Below are 16607 nucleotides of genomic sequence, written 5' to 3'. Positions count from 1 at the left end.
TGTGCGCGGGCCAAGCCTTGTTGTTCCTGTGCTAGTGGGTTGCTTTTGCCATTGCCGGTCCCTGAGAGGCCCTGGACGCATATTTCTATGGATTTTATTTCTGATCTTCCGGTTTCCCAGAGGATGTCGGTTATCTGGGTTGTTTGTGGCCGGTTTTCTAAGATGGTTCATTTGGTGCCTTTGCCTAAATTGCCTTCCTCTTCAGATTTAGTTTCGTTGTTTTTTCAGCATGTGGTTCGTTTGCATGGTATTCCGGAGAATATTGTGTCTGTCAGAGGTTCCCAGTTTGTTTCTAGGTTTTGGCGGGCCTTTTGTGCTAGGCTGGGCATTGATTTTTCTTTTTCCTCGGCATTTCATCCTCAGACAAATGGCCAAACCGAGTGAACTAATCAGACCTTGGAGACTTATTTGAGATGCTTTGTGTCTGTTGATCAGGATGATTGGGTGGCCTTTTTGCCATTGGCCGAGTTTGCCCTTAATAATCGGGCTAGTTCGGCTACTTTGGTTTCGCCTTTTTTTTGTAATTTTGGTTTTCATCCTCGTTTTTCTTCAGGGCAGGTTGAGCCTTCTGACTGTCCTGGTGTGGATTCGGTGGTTGACAGGTTGCAGCAGATTTGGGCTCATGTGGTGGACAATTTGGTGTTGTCTCAGGAGGAGGCTCAACGTTTTGCTAACCGTCGTCGTTGTGTTGGTTTCCGGCTTCAGGTTGGGGATCTGGTCTGGTTGTCTTCCCGTCATGTTCCTATGAAGGTTTCTTCTCCTAAGTTTAAGCCTCGGTTTATTGGTCCTTATAGGATTTCTGGGATTATTAATCTGGTGTCTTTTCGATTGGCGCTTCCGGCCTCTTTTGCTATCCATAATGTCTTCCATAGATCTTTATTGTGGAAATATGTGGTACCCGTTGTTCCCTCTGTTGATCCTCCGGCCCCTGTGTTGGTTGATGGGGAGTTGGAGTATGTGGTTGAGAAGATTTTGAATTCTCGTTTTTCGAGGCGGAGACTTCAGTATCTTGTCAAATGGAAGGGTTATGGCCAGGAGGATAATTCTTGGGTTTTTGCCTCTGATGTCCATGCTGCTGATTTGGTTCATGCTTTTCATCTGGCTCGTCCTGATCGGCCTGGGGGCTCTGGTGAGGGTTCGGTGACCCCTCCTCAAGGGGGGGGTACTGTTCTGTTGTGAATTCTGCTTTTGGGCTCCCTCCGGTGGTTGTAGGTGGTAATGCATTTGCCCCTGAGTTGCAGTCCTGGTCAGGTGTATCTGCTGATTGCAGTTCTGACTGGGGTATTTAGGCCTGCAGGATTCATTAGTCCTTGCCAGTTGTCCATGGTTGTTGGGAGGTTTTGGTCCTGGTTTGGTTCCTTCTGCCTTCTGCCAAATCAGCAAAGATAAGTGTCTGGTTTTGTTTCTGTGGCACACATGCTGTGTGCTTAATATTTCTGTGCTATTCAGTGTTTTTTGTCCAGCTTAGATTGTGTCAGTATTTTCTCAGTCTTGTAGGATTCTCTGGAGTGGCAGATATACATTCCATGTCTTTAGTTAGATTGTGGAACTTTTTGTATTATCTGCTGTGGATATTTTTGGAAGGGTTTTAATACTGACCGCTTAGTATTCTGTCCTATCTTTCCCTATTTAGCTAGAGTGGCCTCTTTTGCTGAATCCTGTTTTCTGCCTGCGTGTGTCTTTCCTCTCCTACTCACAGTCAATATTCGTGGGGGGCTGCCTATCCTTTGGGGTTCTGCTCTGAGGCAAGGTAGTATTCCTATTTCTATCTATAGGGGTATTTAGTCCTCTGGCTGTGTCGAGGTGTCTAGGGTTTGTTAGGCACACCCCACGGCTACTTCTAGTTGCGGTGTTAGTTCAGGTTTTGCGGTCAGTACAGTTTCCACCTACTCCAGAGAAAGTTCATGCGGCTCCAAAGTCACCGGATCATAACACAGAATGCAACATTACTGCTGCACAAGGTGGCTCTTTTAGTTTCAAACGCCTGGGGGGGTGACAGGTTCCCCTTAACAATCCTTTCAAGACTGCGGTTATCCCAATTGCTTGTGCACCTTTTTCTACCACACCTTTTCCTTTCACTCAACTTTCCATTGCTTGGATACGTCACTCAGTGAACAGCCAGCTTCTTTGGCAATGACCTTTTGTGGCTTACCCTCCTTGTGGAGTGTGTCAATAACTGCCTTCAAGTCATCAGTCTTCCCCATGATTGTGGAGCCTACTGAAACTGACTAAGGAACCTTTTTAAACACTTAGGAAGCCTTTTCGGGTGTTTTTGTAATCATTCTAATTTACTGAGATAATGACTTTTGGGTTTTCATTGGCTGTAAGCCATAATCATCAACATTAACAGAAGTAAACACTTGAAATATGCAGAAAAGAAGAATAATGTTGATAGCACTCACCGGTCCTTAAAACTTCATGCTTTATTCAAATATCTAAAACATCGTGGCTAGAACAGGTTATTCGGATGTGCGAGCCAGTGCTGAGGACGCCCGTTTCGGGCTTCATGGTGCTTCCGTATTTGAATAAAGCATGAAGTTTTAAGGACCGGTGAGTGCTATCAACATTATTCTTCTTTTCTGCATACGTCATGTCTTGTTTTCCTGGATAAGCACCCGAAGTCCACAGGTGCGGTCTAAGAAAGAGGGTAACAACCTCTTTCTTTTGCATATAAACACTTGAAATAGATCACTATGTTTGCAATGACACTATATAATATATGAGTTTCACTTTTTGTATTGAAGAACTGAAAAAATTCACTTTTTGATGATAATATAATTTTATGAGAAGCACCTGTATGTAAAAATATATTTACAGTGGTAAAAAAAGTATTTAGTCAGCCACCAATTGTGCAAGTTCTCCCCTTTAAAAATATGAGAGAGCCCTGTAATTGACATCATAGGTAGAGAACAACTATGAGAGTCAAAATTGAGATCCAGAAATCACCTTGTCTGATTTGGCAAGATTTATTTTTAGCAAATCATGGTGGAAAATAAGTATTTGGTCATTAACAAAAGTTTACCTCAATATTTTGTTATATATCCTTTTTTGGCAATGACAGAGGTCATACATTTCTTTAAGTCTTCACAAGGTTGGCAGACACTGTTGGTGGTATGTTGGCCCATTCCTCCATGCAGATCTCCTCTACAGCCGTGATGTTTTGGGCCTGTCGCTGGGCAAAACAGACTTTCAACTCCCTCCAAAGGTTTTCTATGGGGTTGAGATGTGGAGACTGGCTAGGCCACTCCAGGACCTTCATATGCTTCTTACAAAGCCATTCCTTCATTGCCCTGGCGATATGCTTCGGATCATTATCATGCTGAAAGACACATCCACGTTTCATCTTCAATGCCCTTGCTGATGGGAGGTTTGCACTCAAAATCTCTCGATACATGGCCCCATTCATTCTTTCATGTACATTGATCAGTCGTCCTGGTCCCTTTACAGAGAAACAGCCTCAAATCATGATGTTGCCACCCCCATGCTTCACAGTAGGTATGGTGTTGTGAATTTGGTTTCTGGGCTCCCCCGGTGGTTTCTGGTGGTACTGCACTTATGTGCTTCATCTCCTGTGTTCACCTGTTTCCATCAGGATGTGGGAGTTGTCTATTTAGCCTTGTTCCTCAGTCATTTCTATGCCGGCCAACAATGTTACCAGAAGCCTTTCTGTTGCATGTTCCTGCTCCTAGACTACTATCAGCTAAGTTGGACTTTTAGTCCTAAGTTTGTTTTGCATTTTTGTTCCAGTTCTCTGTGTTAGAATATTTCTGAGGCTGGAAGCTCTTGTGAGCTGAAATTGCCACTCTGGTGTCATGAGTTGATATTAGAGTCTTAAAGTAATTTCAGGATGGTGTTTTGAAAGGGTTTTCAGCTGACTGTGAAGTTCCCTTTTCTGTCTTCCTACTATCTAGTAAGCGGACCTCAATTTGCTAAACCTATTTTCATACTTCGTATGTCAATTTCCTCTGAAATCACCGACAATATATGTGGGGGCTACTGTCTGCCTTTTGGGGAAAATTTCTCTAGAGGTAAGCCAGGTCTGTATTTTCCTCTGCTAGGGTCAGTCAGTCCTCCGGCTGGCGCTGGGCGTCTAGGGATAAAACGTAGGCACGCTACCCGGCCACTGTTAGTTGTGCGGTAGGTTTAGCTCACGGTCAGCTCGAGTTCCCATCTTCCAAGGGCTAGTCCTTTGTATGCTTTACTACGTTCTCTTGCCATTGAGAACCATGACAGTTTGGCCGGCCAAGGGTTAAAATAATTGGCAGAAGAAAGGAGAGAAAAGAAGTCTGCAGAGAATTTTTTTTTTTTTTTTCCTGAGTTTGCTCATTAGTTGATTCACTAGCATCTCTGCTTACTGCAGCCTTCGTCTCTCTCTCCTTCTAATCCTTGAATGGTTCTGATTTCACTTGATTAATATGGATCCTCAGAGTTTAGCTACAGGTTTGGATAATCTCGCTGTGAAGGTTCAAAGTTTACAGGATTTTGTTATTCATGCTCCTATATCTGAACCTAGAATTCCTTTACCTGAATTTTTCTCCGGGGATAGATCTCGCTTCCAGAATTTCAAACATAATTGTAAATTATTTTTGTCTCTGAGATCTCGCTCCGCTGGAGATCCTGCACAGCAGGTCAGGATTGTAATTTCCTTGCTCCGGGGCGACCCTCAGGACTGGGCATTTGCTTTGACACCAGGGGATCCTGCGTTGCTCAATGTGGATGCGTTTTTCCTGGCTTTGGGGTTGCTTTATGAGGAACCTCATTTAGAGATTCAGGCTGAAAAAGCCTTAATGGCCCTGTCTCAAGGGCAAGATGAGGCTGAAATATACTGCCAAAAGTTTCGTAAGTGGTCTGTGCTTACTCAGTGGAATGAGTGCGCCCTGGCGGCGAATTTCAGAGAGGGTCTCTCTGATGCCATTAAGGATGTTATGGTGGGGTTCCCTGTGCCTACAGGTCTGAATGAGTCCATGACAATGGCTATTCAGATTGATCGGCGTTTGCGGGAGCGCAAACCTGTGCACCATTTGGCGGTGTCTACTGAGAAGGCGCCAGAGATTATGCAATGTGATAGAATTCTGTCCAGAAGCGAACGACAGAATTTTAGGCGAAAAAATGGGTTATGCTTCTATTGTGGTGATTCAACTCATGTTATATCAGCATGCTCTAAACGTACTAAGAAGGTTGATAAGTCTGTTTCAATTGGCACTTTACAGTCTAAGTTTATTCTATCTGTGACCCTGATTTGCTCTTTATCGTCTATTACCGCGGACGCCTATGTCGACTCTGGCGCCGCTTTGAGTCTTATGGATTGGTCCTTTGCCAAACGCTGTGGGTTTGATTTAGAGCCTCTGGAAGTTTCTATACCTCTGAAGGGTATTGACTCCACGCCATTGGCTAGTAATAAACCACAATACTGGACACAAGTAACTATGCGTATTAATCCGGATCACCAGGAGATTATTCGCTTCCTTGTGTTGTATAATCTACATGATGTGTTGGTGCTTGGATTGCCATGGCTGCAATCTCATAACCCAGTCCTCGACTGGAAAGCAATGTCTGTGTTAAGCTGGGGATGTCAGGGGACTCATGGGGACGTACCTTTGGTTTCCATTTCGTCATCTATTCCCTCTGAGATTCCGGAATTTTTATCTGATTATCGTGACGTTTTTGAGGAGCCTAAAATTGGTTCACTACCTCCGCACAGAGAGTGCGATTGTACTATAGATCTGATTCCGGGCAGTAAGTTTCCAAAGGGTCGTTTATTTAATCTATCTGTGCCTGAACATGCTGCTATGCGGGAATATATTAAGGAGTCCTTGGAAAAGGGACATATTCGTCCTTCGTCATCTCCCTTAGGAGCCGGTTTTTTCTTTGTATCTAAAAAAGATGGCTCTTTGAGGCCGTGTATTGATTATCGGCTTTTGAATAAAATCACGGTTAAATATCAGTATCCTTTGCCACTGCTTACTGATTTGTTTGCTCGAATAAAGGGGGCCAAGTGGTTCTCTAAGATTGATCTTCGTGGGGCGTATAATTTAGTGCGAATTAAGCAGGGGGATGAGTGGAAAACCGCATTTAATACGCCTGAGGGCCATTTTGAGTATTTAGTAATGCCTTTTGGTCTTTCAAATGCCCCTTCAGTCTTTCAGTCCTTTATGCATGACATTTTCCGTGAATATTTGGATAAATTTTTGATTGTGTATCTGGATGATATTTTGATTTTTTCGGATGACTGGGACTCTCATGTCCAACAGGTCAGGAGGGTTTTTCAGGTTTTGCGCTCTAATTCCTTGTGTGTAAAGGGTTCTAAGTGCGTTTTTGGGGTTCAAAAGATTTCGTTTTTGGGGTACATTTTTTCCCCATCTTCCATTGAGATGGACCCTGTCAAGGTTCAGGCTATTTGTGATTGGACGCAACCCTCTTCTCTTAAGAGCCTTCAGAAGTTTTTGGGCTTTGCTAATTTTTATCGTCGATTTATAACTGGTTTTTCTGATGTCGCTAAACCGTTGACTGATTTGACTAAGAAGGGTGCTGATGTTGCTGAGTGATCATATAAAGAAACCAGCAATATACCTATAGGTACGTATACTAAACTCAAACTAATCATAGATAATAAAGAGAATCAGAGTTTTTTGCGTATAAAAAAGTGTATATTTTTATTATTACATATAGTATTGATAATTAATCATTATAATAAGTACAAAAGACAATCTGTCAATATGGAAGAAAAGATGATCCAACTTGGTGATACTGCAGTGAAAACGCTACAGCACAGGACTGACAATAAATTGCGATTCCTAAATGATTACCAACTGCCCTATAGGCATATGTAAGGTAATTCCAAGTAAATCCTGTTTAAATGAGAGCGATAACACCTGGTGTATATCAATGATAATCACGTTATTAAAGTAACTGCAATGGTTCAATGATCTATAGGTGTCGCATCATATTAAACAGGAAACCGCACATAAGCATGTAACAAAATATAAAGGTTAATTACCCATATCAAAGTGTCAGACCTGGGAGCGTTCACTGTTCCCCGACGCGCGTTTCGCGAGAAAATAACCTCTCGCTTCCTCAAGGGGGCGTGGTCCCCTGCGGCTGTGGAGGCCTTTCGGGAGCTTAAGCGCCGCTTTTCTTCCGCCCCTGTATTGCGTCAGCCTGATGTTACTCTTCCTTTTCAGGTTGAGGTCGACGCTTCAGAAATCGGAGCTGGGGCGGTTTTGTCGCAGAAAAGTTCCGACTGCTCCGTGATGAGACCTTGTGCGTTCTTTTCTCGTAAGTTTTCGCCCGCTGAGCGAAATTATGATATTGGTAATCGGGAGCTCTTGGCTATGAAGTGGGCTTTTGAGGAGTGGCGTCATTGGCTTGAGGGGGCTAGACATCAGGTGGTGGTATTGACCGACCACAAGAATTTGATTTATCTTGAGTCCGCCAGGCGCCTGAATCCTAGACAGGCGCGCTGGTCGTTATTTTTCTCTCGGTTTAATTTTGTGGTTTCTTACCTACCGGGTTCTAAAAATGTGAAGGCGGATGCCCTTTCTAGGAGTTTTGAGCCTGATTCCCCTGGTAATTCTGAACCTACAGGTATCCTTAAGGATGGAGTGATATTATCTGCTGTTTCCCCAGATTTGCGACGGGTCTTGCAGGAGTTTCAGGCGGATAGACCTGATCGTTGCCCGCCTGGTAGATTGTTTGTTCCTGATGATTGGACCAGTAGAGTCATCTCGGAGGTCCATTCTTCTGCGTTAGCAGGTCATCCTGGAATCTTTGGTACCAGGGATTTGGTGGCTAGGTCCTTCTGGTGGCCTTCCCTGTCGCGAGATGTGCGAGGTTTTGTGCAGTCTTGTGATGTTTGTGCTCGGGCCAAGCCTTGTTGTTCTCGGGCTAGTGGATTGTTGTTATCCTTGCCTATTCCGAAGAGGCCTTGGACTCACATCTCCATGGATTTTATTTCTGATCTCCCTGTTTCTCAGAAGATGTCTGTCATCTGGGTGGTGTGTGACCGTTTCACTAAGATGGTCCATTTGGTTCCCTTGCCTAAATTGCCTTCCTCATCCGAGCTGGTTCCTCTGTTTTTTCAAAATGTGATGCGCTTGCATGGTATTCCGGAGAATATCGTTTCTGACAGGGGAACCCAATTCGTGTCTAGATTTTGGCGAGCGTTCTGTGCTAGGATGGGCATTGATTTGTCTTTTTCGTCTGCTTTCCACCCTCAGACTAATGGCCAGACCGAGCGAACTAATCAGACCTTGGAGACTTATTTGAGGTGTTTTGTGTCTGCGGATCAGGTTGATTGGGTTGCCTTTTTGCCCTTGGCGGAGTTTGCCCTCAATAATCGGGCTAGTTCTGCCACCTTGGTTTCTCCTTACTTCTGTAATTCGGGGTTTCATCCTCGTTTCTCTTCCGGTCAGGTGGAGTCTTCGGATTGTCCTGGAGTGGATGCTGTGGTGGAGAGGTTGCATCAGATTTGGGGGCATGTGGTGGACAATTTGAAGTTGTCCCAGGAGAAGACTCAGCATTTTGCCAACCGCCGTCGTCATGTTGGTCCTCGTCTTTGTGTTGGGGACTTGGTGTGGTTATCTTCTCGTTTTGTCCCTATGAAGGTTTCTTCTCCTAAGTTTAAGCCTCGGTTCATCGGCCCGTACAAGATATTGGAGATTCTTAACCCTGTGTCCTTTCGTTTGGACCTCCCTGCATCTTTTTCTATTCATAATGTCTTCCATCGGTCATTGTTGCGCAGGTATGAGGTACCGGTTGTGCCTTCCGTTGAGCCTCCTGCTCCGGTGTTGGTTGAGGGTGAGTTGGAGTACGTTGTCGAGAAGATCTTGGACTCCCGTGTTTCCAGACGGAGACTTCAGTATCTGGTCAAGTGGAAGGGCTACGGTCAGGAGGATAACTCTTGGGTGACAGCCTCTGATGTTCATGCCTCCGATTTGGTCCGTGCCTTTCATAGGGCTCATCCTGATCGCCCTGGTGGTTCTGGTGAGGGTTCGGTGCACCCTCCTTGAGGGGGGGGTACTGTTGTGAATTTGGTTTCTGGGCTCCCCCGGTGGTTTCTGGTGGTACTGCACTTATGTGCTTCATCTCCTCTGTTCACCTGTTTCCATCAGGATGTGGGAGTTGTCTATTTAGCCTTGCTCCTCAGTCATTTCTATGCCGGCCAACAATGTTACCAGAAGCCTTTCTGTTGCATGTTCCTGCTCCTAGACTACTATCAGCTAAGTTGGACTTTTAGTCCTAAGTTTGTTTTGCATTTTTGTTCCAGTTCTCTGTGTTAGAATATTTCTGAGGCTGGAAGCTCTTGTGAGCTGAAATTGCCACTCTGGTGTCATGAGTTGATATTAGAGTCTTAAAGTAATTTCAGGATGGTGTTTTGAAAGGGTTTTCAGCTGACTGTGAAGTTCCCTTTTCTGTCTTCCTACTATCTAGTAAGCGGACCTCAATTTGCTAAACCTATTTTCATACTTCGTATGTCAATTTCCTCTGAAATCACCGACAATATATGTGGGGGCTACTGTCTGCCTTTTGGGGAAAATTTCTCTAGAGGTAAGCCAGGTCTGTATTTTCCTCTGCTAGGGTCAGTCAGTCCTCCGGCTGGCGCTGGGCGTCTAGGGATAAAACGTAGGCACGCTACCCGGCCACTGTTAGTTGTGCGGTAGGTTTAGCTCACGGTCAGCTCGAGTTCCCATCTTCCAAGGGCTAGTCCTTTGTATGCTTTACTACGTTCTCTTGCCATTGAGAACCATGACAGTATGGTGTTCTTTGGATGCAACTCAGTATTCTGTCTCCTCCAAACACAACGAGTTTTGTTTGTACCAAAACAGTTCTACTTTGGTTTCATCAGACCATATGACATTCTCCCAATACTCTTCTGGATAATCCAAATGTTCTCTAGTAAACTTCAGACGGGGCCAGACATGTACTGGCTTAATCAGGGGGACACGTATGGCACTGCAGGATCTGAGTCCCTCTCAACGTAGTGTGTTACTGATGGTAGCCTTTGTTACGGTGGTCCCAGCTCTAGGCAGGCCATTCACTAGGTCCCCCAGTGTGGTTCTGGGATTTTTGCTCACCGTTCTTGTGATCATTTTGACCCCATGGGGTGAGATCTTGCGTGGAGCCATAGATCGAGGGAGATTATCAGTGGTCTTGTATGTCTTCCATTTTCTTATTATTTCTCCCACAGTTGATTTCATCACACCAAGCTGCTTGCCTATTGCAGATTCAGTCTTCCCAGCCTGGTGCAGGGCTGCAATTTTGTTTCTGGTGTCCTTCGACAGCTCTTTGTTCTTCACAATAGTGGATTTTGGAGTGTGACTGTTTGAGGTTGTGGACAGGTGTCTTTTATACTGATAACAAGTTCAAACAGGTGCCATTACTACAGGTAATAAGTGGAGGACAGAGGAGCCTCTTAAAGAAGAAGTTACAGGTCTGTGAGAGACAGAAATCTTGCATGTTTTTAGGTGACCAAATATTTATTTTCTACCATAATTTGCAAAAAAAAAAATACTTGCCAAATCAGACAAGGTGATTTTCTGGATTTGTTTTCTCAATTTTGAATCTCATAGTTGTGGTCTACCTATGATGTCAATTATAGAACTCTCTCATCTTTTTAAGTGGAAGAACTTGAACACTTGGTGGCTGACTAAATACTTTTTTCCCCACTGTATATCTTTCTCCTTTTGGTTACCTTATTTATATACTGCATGTGTTTTAATAAATCTATTTGATAACTATGGGTTGAATTTTCATTTCTAAAATTATAAAGCTCTGTGTGACATTAGTAACTGCCAGTTGGACCTATATCAGCGTGTGTTCACACATTGCAAATTGCTGGAGCAACTATCTTCAGCAAAGTCCTCACCAGTAGATCTGCACTAAAACGTTCAGATAACGCTGACAATTTCTTTCCAGTCTCCAGCAGCTTTTAAAGCACCAATTCAGTGTTATTTTTAAATTCTGCGCTGAAGTTCTAATCTAAGGTCCCTGCATCTAGTATCATATTTAGCAACCAGAGTCTTCACCTTCTATCACCACTGCTCCCCTCGTTCTCCAACAGTTTGTGATCTGCCAGATAAATCCAGTGCCTGATGGAGTGAGGCGGGGGTCACTTTTCAATGCAGGAAGTTGTCCTGAAAATCGCAGGCGGACATGTAGACATTTTCCAGAAGCCCACTGCCGGGAGATCAATGGCTCCTGCCTCGCACCGCTGGGACACCTCTTCCTCCCAGCCCAAGGCCAGCAGCATCGCCCCACTATAGCTGCTGCCGGCTTCATGCACGGACGACCTTTCTCCTGCCTCGGTTGACCCCCTCCACTGCTGCCACCCCTCCTCCCCCCGATAACCTAAATTCGGACTATGAGACGGCCCCCCATTTTCACATTAAAATGTTTTTTCCTATTTTCCTCCACATTTGGGGTGTGTCCTATAGTTTGAAAAATACGGTATACACAGAGACATATGTAGAGTGAGATCTCTCTATATTCTATATGAATACAGTATACTATGAGATATATCAGAGACAGGAAAAGATAAAAACTTTATTCCTATGGTTGTGCAGTGCTTAGTGCTGGTGTTTGTGACCCTAATGTGATCTCTCGCATCATCAGTCAGTGCTTGCACTGTATCACAATAAGGCTGTGTGCCCATGATCAGTAATTGCCGTGGGTGTGATGCTTCGTAATCATGCCGCATCAAACCCGCAGTGGTCAATTGTAGTGATGAGCAAATATACTCGTTACTCGAGATTTCCGGAGCACGCTCGGGTGACCTCCGAGTATTTTTTAGTGCTCGGAGATTTAGTTTTCCTCACCTCAGCTGAATGATTTACATCTGTTAGCCAACATAAGTACATGTGGGGATTCCCTAGCAACCAGGCAACCCCCACATGTACTTATGCTGGCTAACAGATGTAAATCATTCAGCTGCAGCGATGAAAGGGAGAATAAAAGAAAGATTTCTTTATTCATTTTTTCCTTCCTATAAAATAACTAAAACATAATGAAAATCAATTACACAAATGTAATTGTTTTACTGTGCTTTCTAAAAAAAAATGATAAACATCACAAATCAGCAAATAACATGGACATATTTGGTGACCCTGTAATCGACCTGCACAACACAGCGATCACATTACTTACGGAGATGGGTAAATGGAATAAATAAATAAATGGCATGACTGATATTTTTTCTCTACTAAACCCATCAAAATGTAATAAAAATGTAATAAAAATGTAACACTGAGGCTGTGTTCATACATATCGTAAATGCTACATTTTTTCTACTGCGTTTTTTTTCTGTACGCCTTCTGCAGGTGTCCACACCACACAACACAATAACAATCTTCTCTGATTATTGTGTGTTTGTTGCGTTTCTTTTTTATGCGTGTTCCCCATATGATTTTTTGGTGCAGATTTGAACCCGCGTTTGTAATCTTTTTTTAATACTGCAGAAAAGTTTTGATTTTACATTTTTACATTTGTTTTTTTCAGGCTACACAAGTCTATAGAAAAGAAAAACAGCAAAATTGCAGAGTTCAACAGTCTTTAGGCAGAGATTTCCACTTTCCACGTTTCTTGGACATTTACAGTAGATCCTGTTCGCATGTAGCGTAAATAATGTGTTTTTTCAGCTGCTTTTTTTTTTTTCACAGAAATTATACCATGTTGAACTGTCCAAGAAAAAAGTGGATGTGACTTCATGAAAACTGTGACACTGATGAACTATGCAGCTTTGGGGCTTTTTTTCCTCTATCGTCTTCTATAGGGAGCTTAAAAAACACATGTCAAAAACTGCAGTTACTTTTTAAGTGCAGAATCAAAACTTTTCTGTACTACAAAAAGACACATTAAAAGAGCAGCTTCACATCTGCACCAAAAACGAATCCGATACGTAGAAAAATGCAATAATCAGAAAAGATTGTTATTGTGTAGTTTGGTGCGGACGCCTTAAAAAAAAAACAAAAAAAACAAGAGAATTTATAGTAAGTGTGAACATGGCCTTGCGCAGGCGTGTACTCCGGAGGACAGAGAATGAACTTCAATCCAATATTGCGACCAGCATGCAGCCAGCAGGTAAGGAAAGGGTGAATCAAACACCCGAAAACCCCGCCCATATGACCCAAAACTGGTCCCGCCAAATTCAGGTGACAGGTTCCCTTTAAAAAGTTGGGAGGTATGGGTAATATAGCTAAAACAACATAATGGATGTACTGAGAGGCACATGATAGCAAGATTTATGAAAAAGAAAAAAAAAACAGGCTGCCCTCACACGCTCAGTATTTGGTCAGTATTTTACATCAGTATTTGCAAGCCAAAACTAGGAGTGGGTGATAAATACAGAAGTGGTGCATATTTTTCTATTATACTTTTCCTCTGATTGTCCCACTCCTGGTTTTGGCTTACAAATACTGATGTAAAATACTGACCAAATACTGCTAGTATGACAGCAGCCTTATAGTACAGGATAACCTCTTTAACTTGTAACTTAGCCTAGAAGTTTTTGATTGAAAAAGCTTTTGACTTCAGTAAATAATAATAATAATCTTTATTTTTATATAGCGCTAACATATTCCGCAGCGCTTTACAGTTTTCACACATTATCATCGCTGTCCCAGTTGGGGCTCACAATCTAAATTCCCTATCAGTATGTCTTTGGAATGTGGGAGGAAACCGGAGTACCCGGAGGAAACCCACGCAAACAAGGGGAGAACATACAAACTCCTTGCAGATGTTGTCCAAGGACTCCAGCGCTGCAAGGCTGCAGTGCTATCCACTGAGCCACCGTAAATGTGACCTTGTAATGTTGCAAATTCAGCAAATGACCATTTTCAGTTCTTTACAACCTACGAAAAATTTGGACACTGTTGCGCATAATAATTTGGAAAAGTGCATTCTGAGTTTTTTAAGTTTGGAAGAAAAAAAACCCCTGTTAATATTTGGATGGTTTATATAATAAAAAATGATTTATACTTAACTGTTGATGATTTGAGCAATGTACTGACTCATTTGCATAAACCATTTAAGAAAATCAGAGAAAAATATTATGTGCATCATAATTTGGAACATTGCACCTTTTGCTCCAAGTGAAGGAAAGTCCAGATATAGCTCTAGATGATGCGGACACAAAAGCTGTGCCTGTATCATCATCATGGTAAGACCTCTTTCACATTTCCGTCGGTACGGGGCCGTCGCAAACCGTCGGCCCGACGTACCGACGGATGTTGTGCAAAATTGTGCACAACGTGGGCAGCGGATGCAGCTTTTCCGACGCATCCGCTGCCCATTCTGAGGTCTGGGGAGGAGGGGGCAGAGTTCCGGCCGCGCATACGCGGTCGGAAATGGGGGATACGACGGACGAAAAAACGTTCCCTTGAACGTTTTTTCGTCACGACAGTCGGCAAAAAACACGACGCATCCATTGCACGACGGATGCGACGTGTGGCCATCCGTCGCAATCCGTCGTCAATAAAAGTCTATGGCAAAAAAATGCATTCTGCGGGCACATTTGCAGGATCCGTTTTTTTACCAAAACGACGGATTGCGACGGATGGCAAAAAACGGAAGTGTAAAAGAGGCCTAACACAAAACCCATAAAATATATATGAATGAAAACACAGTACACAAAATTGTGGAAGAATAATGGCCGTCGTGTTTATTTAGGGTAACCAAATAGTCTTTATAATCATTTTAATAACTTAATAACCAACATAGCAAGAAATGAATCATGTAATAATCCAATCCATACAGAGAGCTGGGCAATTTTCCCTCAAATAAAACATCACGACAAAGAAAGGACGTTAAAAGAAAAGGAGAGGATGGGAGGCATCTTCTTTCTTCTGATGAGGTGAATGGCATAACTGGCATAAAACTAGGCTTTTTATACCCCCAAATCTTCCCGATTTTATATGAAACCACCAATCAAAAATTCACAAAAATTGCACCAAGAACATCTGGATAAAAGTGGAACAAACCTGCTTGTGACTTCCACGGCTTACTGGATGGCCTTTTGACCTTGGCTTTGAATCAAAGAATCCATTGAAAACACAGATAAAACCACCACAATGAGGGGGCTACCATTAGCCACAGCATGATGGCTATGATTGACAGTTGGTTTCCCAAAGGTACTCCAATATTAGCTATTTAAAACTTTAGGCCACCTTCACACCTTCAATATTTGGTGAGTTTTTTACCTCAGTATTTTTAATCCAAAACCAGGAGTGGGTGATAATACAGAAGTGGTGCATATGTTTCTATTATACTTTTCCTCTGATTGTTCCCTCCTGGTTTTGGCTTACACATACTGAGGTAAAATACTGGCGGAATACTGATCGTGTGAACGTGGTCTTCGATCATAGAATGTTAGAGTTGGAAGGGAGCCCCAGGGTCATCGTGTCCAACCCCAGTTCAATGCAGGATTCACTAAACCGTCTCCGAGAGATGTCTGTCCAGCCTTTGTTGCTGCAATCAGATATGTTGCTTGTTTCTTATTATGGCATTTTTATCAATGAATAACCACTGATACCTCATCAGAACACAAGAGTAAACTAACACTTTAAGCAGTTCTATATATATATAGTAGCTCTTATCTTCTCGGGATAAAAATCATCTTCACAATTTATTATACTGATGAACTTATTACTATAGTGTCTCTTCACCAAAGTGAAGGCGTATTCTTACTTTGAAAGTGGACATCAAAGAGATAGTAAACAGAAGGAATAGCGTTACATTAAAGATGAAGACACACAGCTTTCTATATGTCACTTGTAATTTAAGACATTAAAATCAAGCTCTTGGATCACCACAAAAATTAACCCCAACGCTGTCAATACACCTTACATGATTGCTCGGCTAAAAGCTATCTTCCTCGACTGCATGTATGGGACAGAGAAATAATCTGCAGCCAGATGCCAACCTGTTCAATCTTTCTTTTCCCTGACATTTTGATTTTCCTTGAAGTATTTAACAGCCCTTTAGGAGTTCACACGTAGCAGAATTGCGGCGGAAATTTCCGCGGCAATTCTGCGCCTCCTGCCGCGGGTATATCGCATGCAGAATTTGCATGCATATACCCGCAGAAAACTAGCGTTTTGCAAGCATAATTAGCTTGCAGAATGCTAGCGTTTTCCAAGCGATCTGTAGCATCGCTTGGAAAACTGTTTGACAGGTTGGTCACACTTGTCAAACATAGTGTTTGACAAGTGTGACCAACTTTTTACTATAGATGCTGGCTATGCAGCATCTATAGTAAAAGATAGAATGTTAAAAATAATAAAAAAAAAGAAAAAAAAAAGGTTATACTCACCTCAGCGGCGTCCGTTCCTAATGCTGTGTGTTCAGGACCTTCCATTGACGTGGCGGTCACGTGACCGCGGGTCATGTGACCGCGACGTCATCGCAGGTCCTTCACACACACCTCGGAAGCCGCTGAAGAAGGTCGGGCCGCCAGAGGGTGAGTATATCGCTATTTTTTATTTTAATTCTTTTTTTTTTACCACTTTTATGGTGCCCAGTCCGTGGAGGAGAGTCTCCTCTCCTCCACCCTGGGTACCAACCGCACTTGATCTGCTTACTTCCCGCATGGTGTGCACAGCCCCGTGCGGGAAGTA

The 16607-nt window shown here is 43.1% G+C and overlaps 1 protein-coding gene across 2 annotated transcripts in view; it reads right to left on the bottom strand.

The window, feature by feature from the left end:
* Positions 1-16607, bottom strand: part of FRMD3 (FERM domain containing 3) — a 279111-nt gene that overhangs the window by 143161 nt on the left and 119343 nt on the right. The window lies entirely within an intron of this gene.

Source organism: Ranitomeya variabilis, chromosome 1 (assembly GCF_051348905.1).
Source record: "Ranitomeya variabilis isolate aRanVar5 chromosome 1, aRanVar5.hap1, whole genome shotgun sequence".
NCBI classification, from domain to species: Eukaryota; Metazoa; Chordata; class Amphibia; order Anura; family Dendrobatidae; genus Ranitomeya; species Ranitomeya variabilis.
The sequence above is the reverse complement of the archived record's forward strand: the minus strand, read 5'-3'. Positions and strand labels throughout refer to the sequence as shown.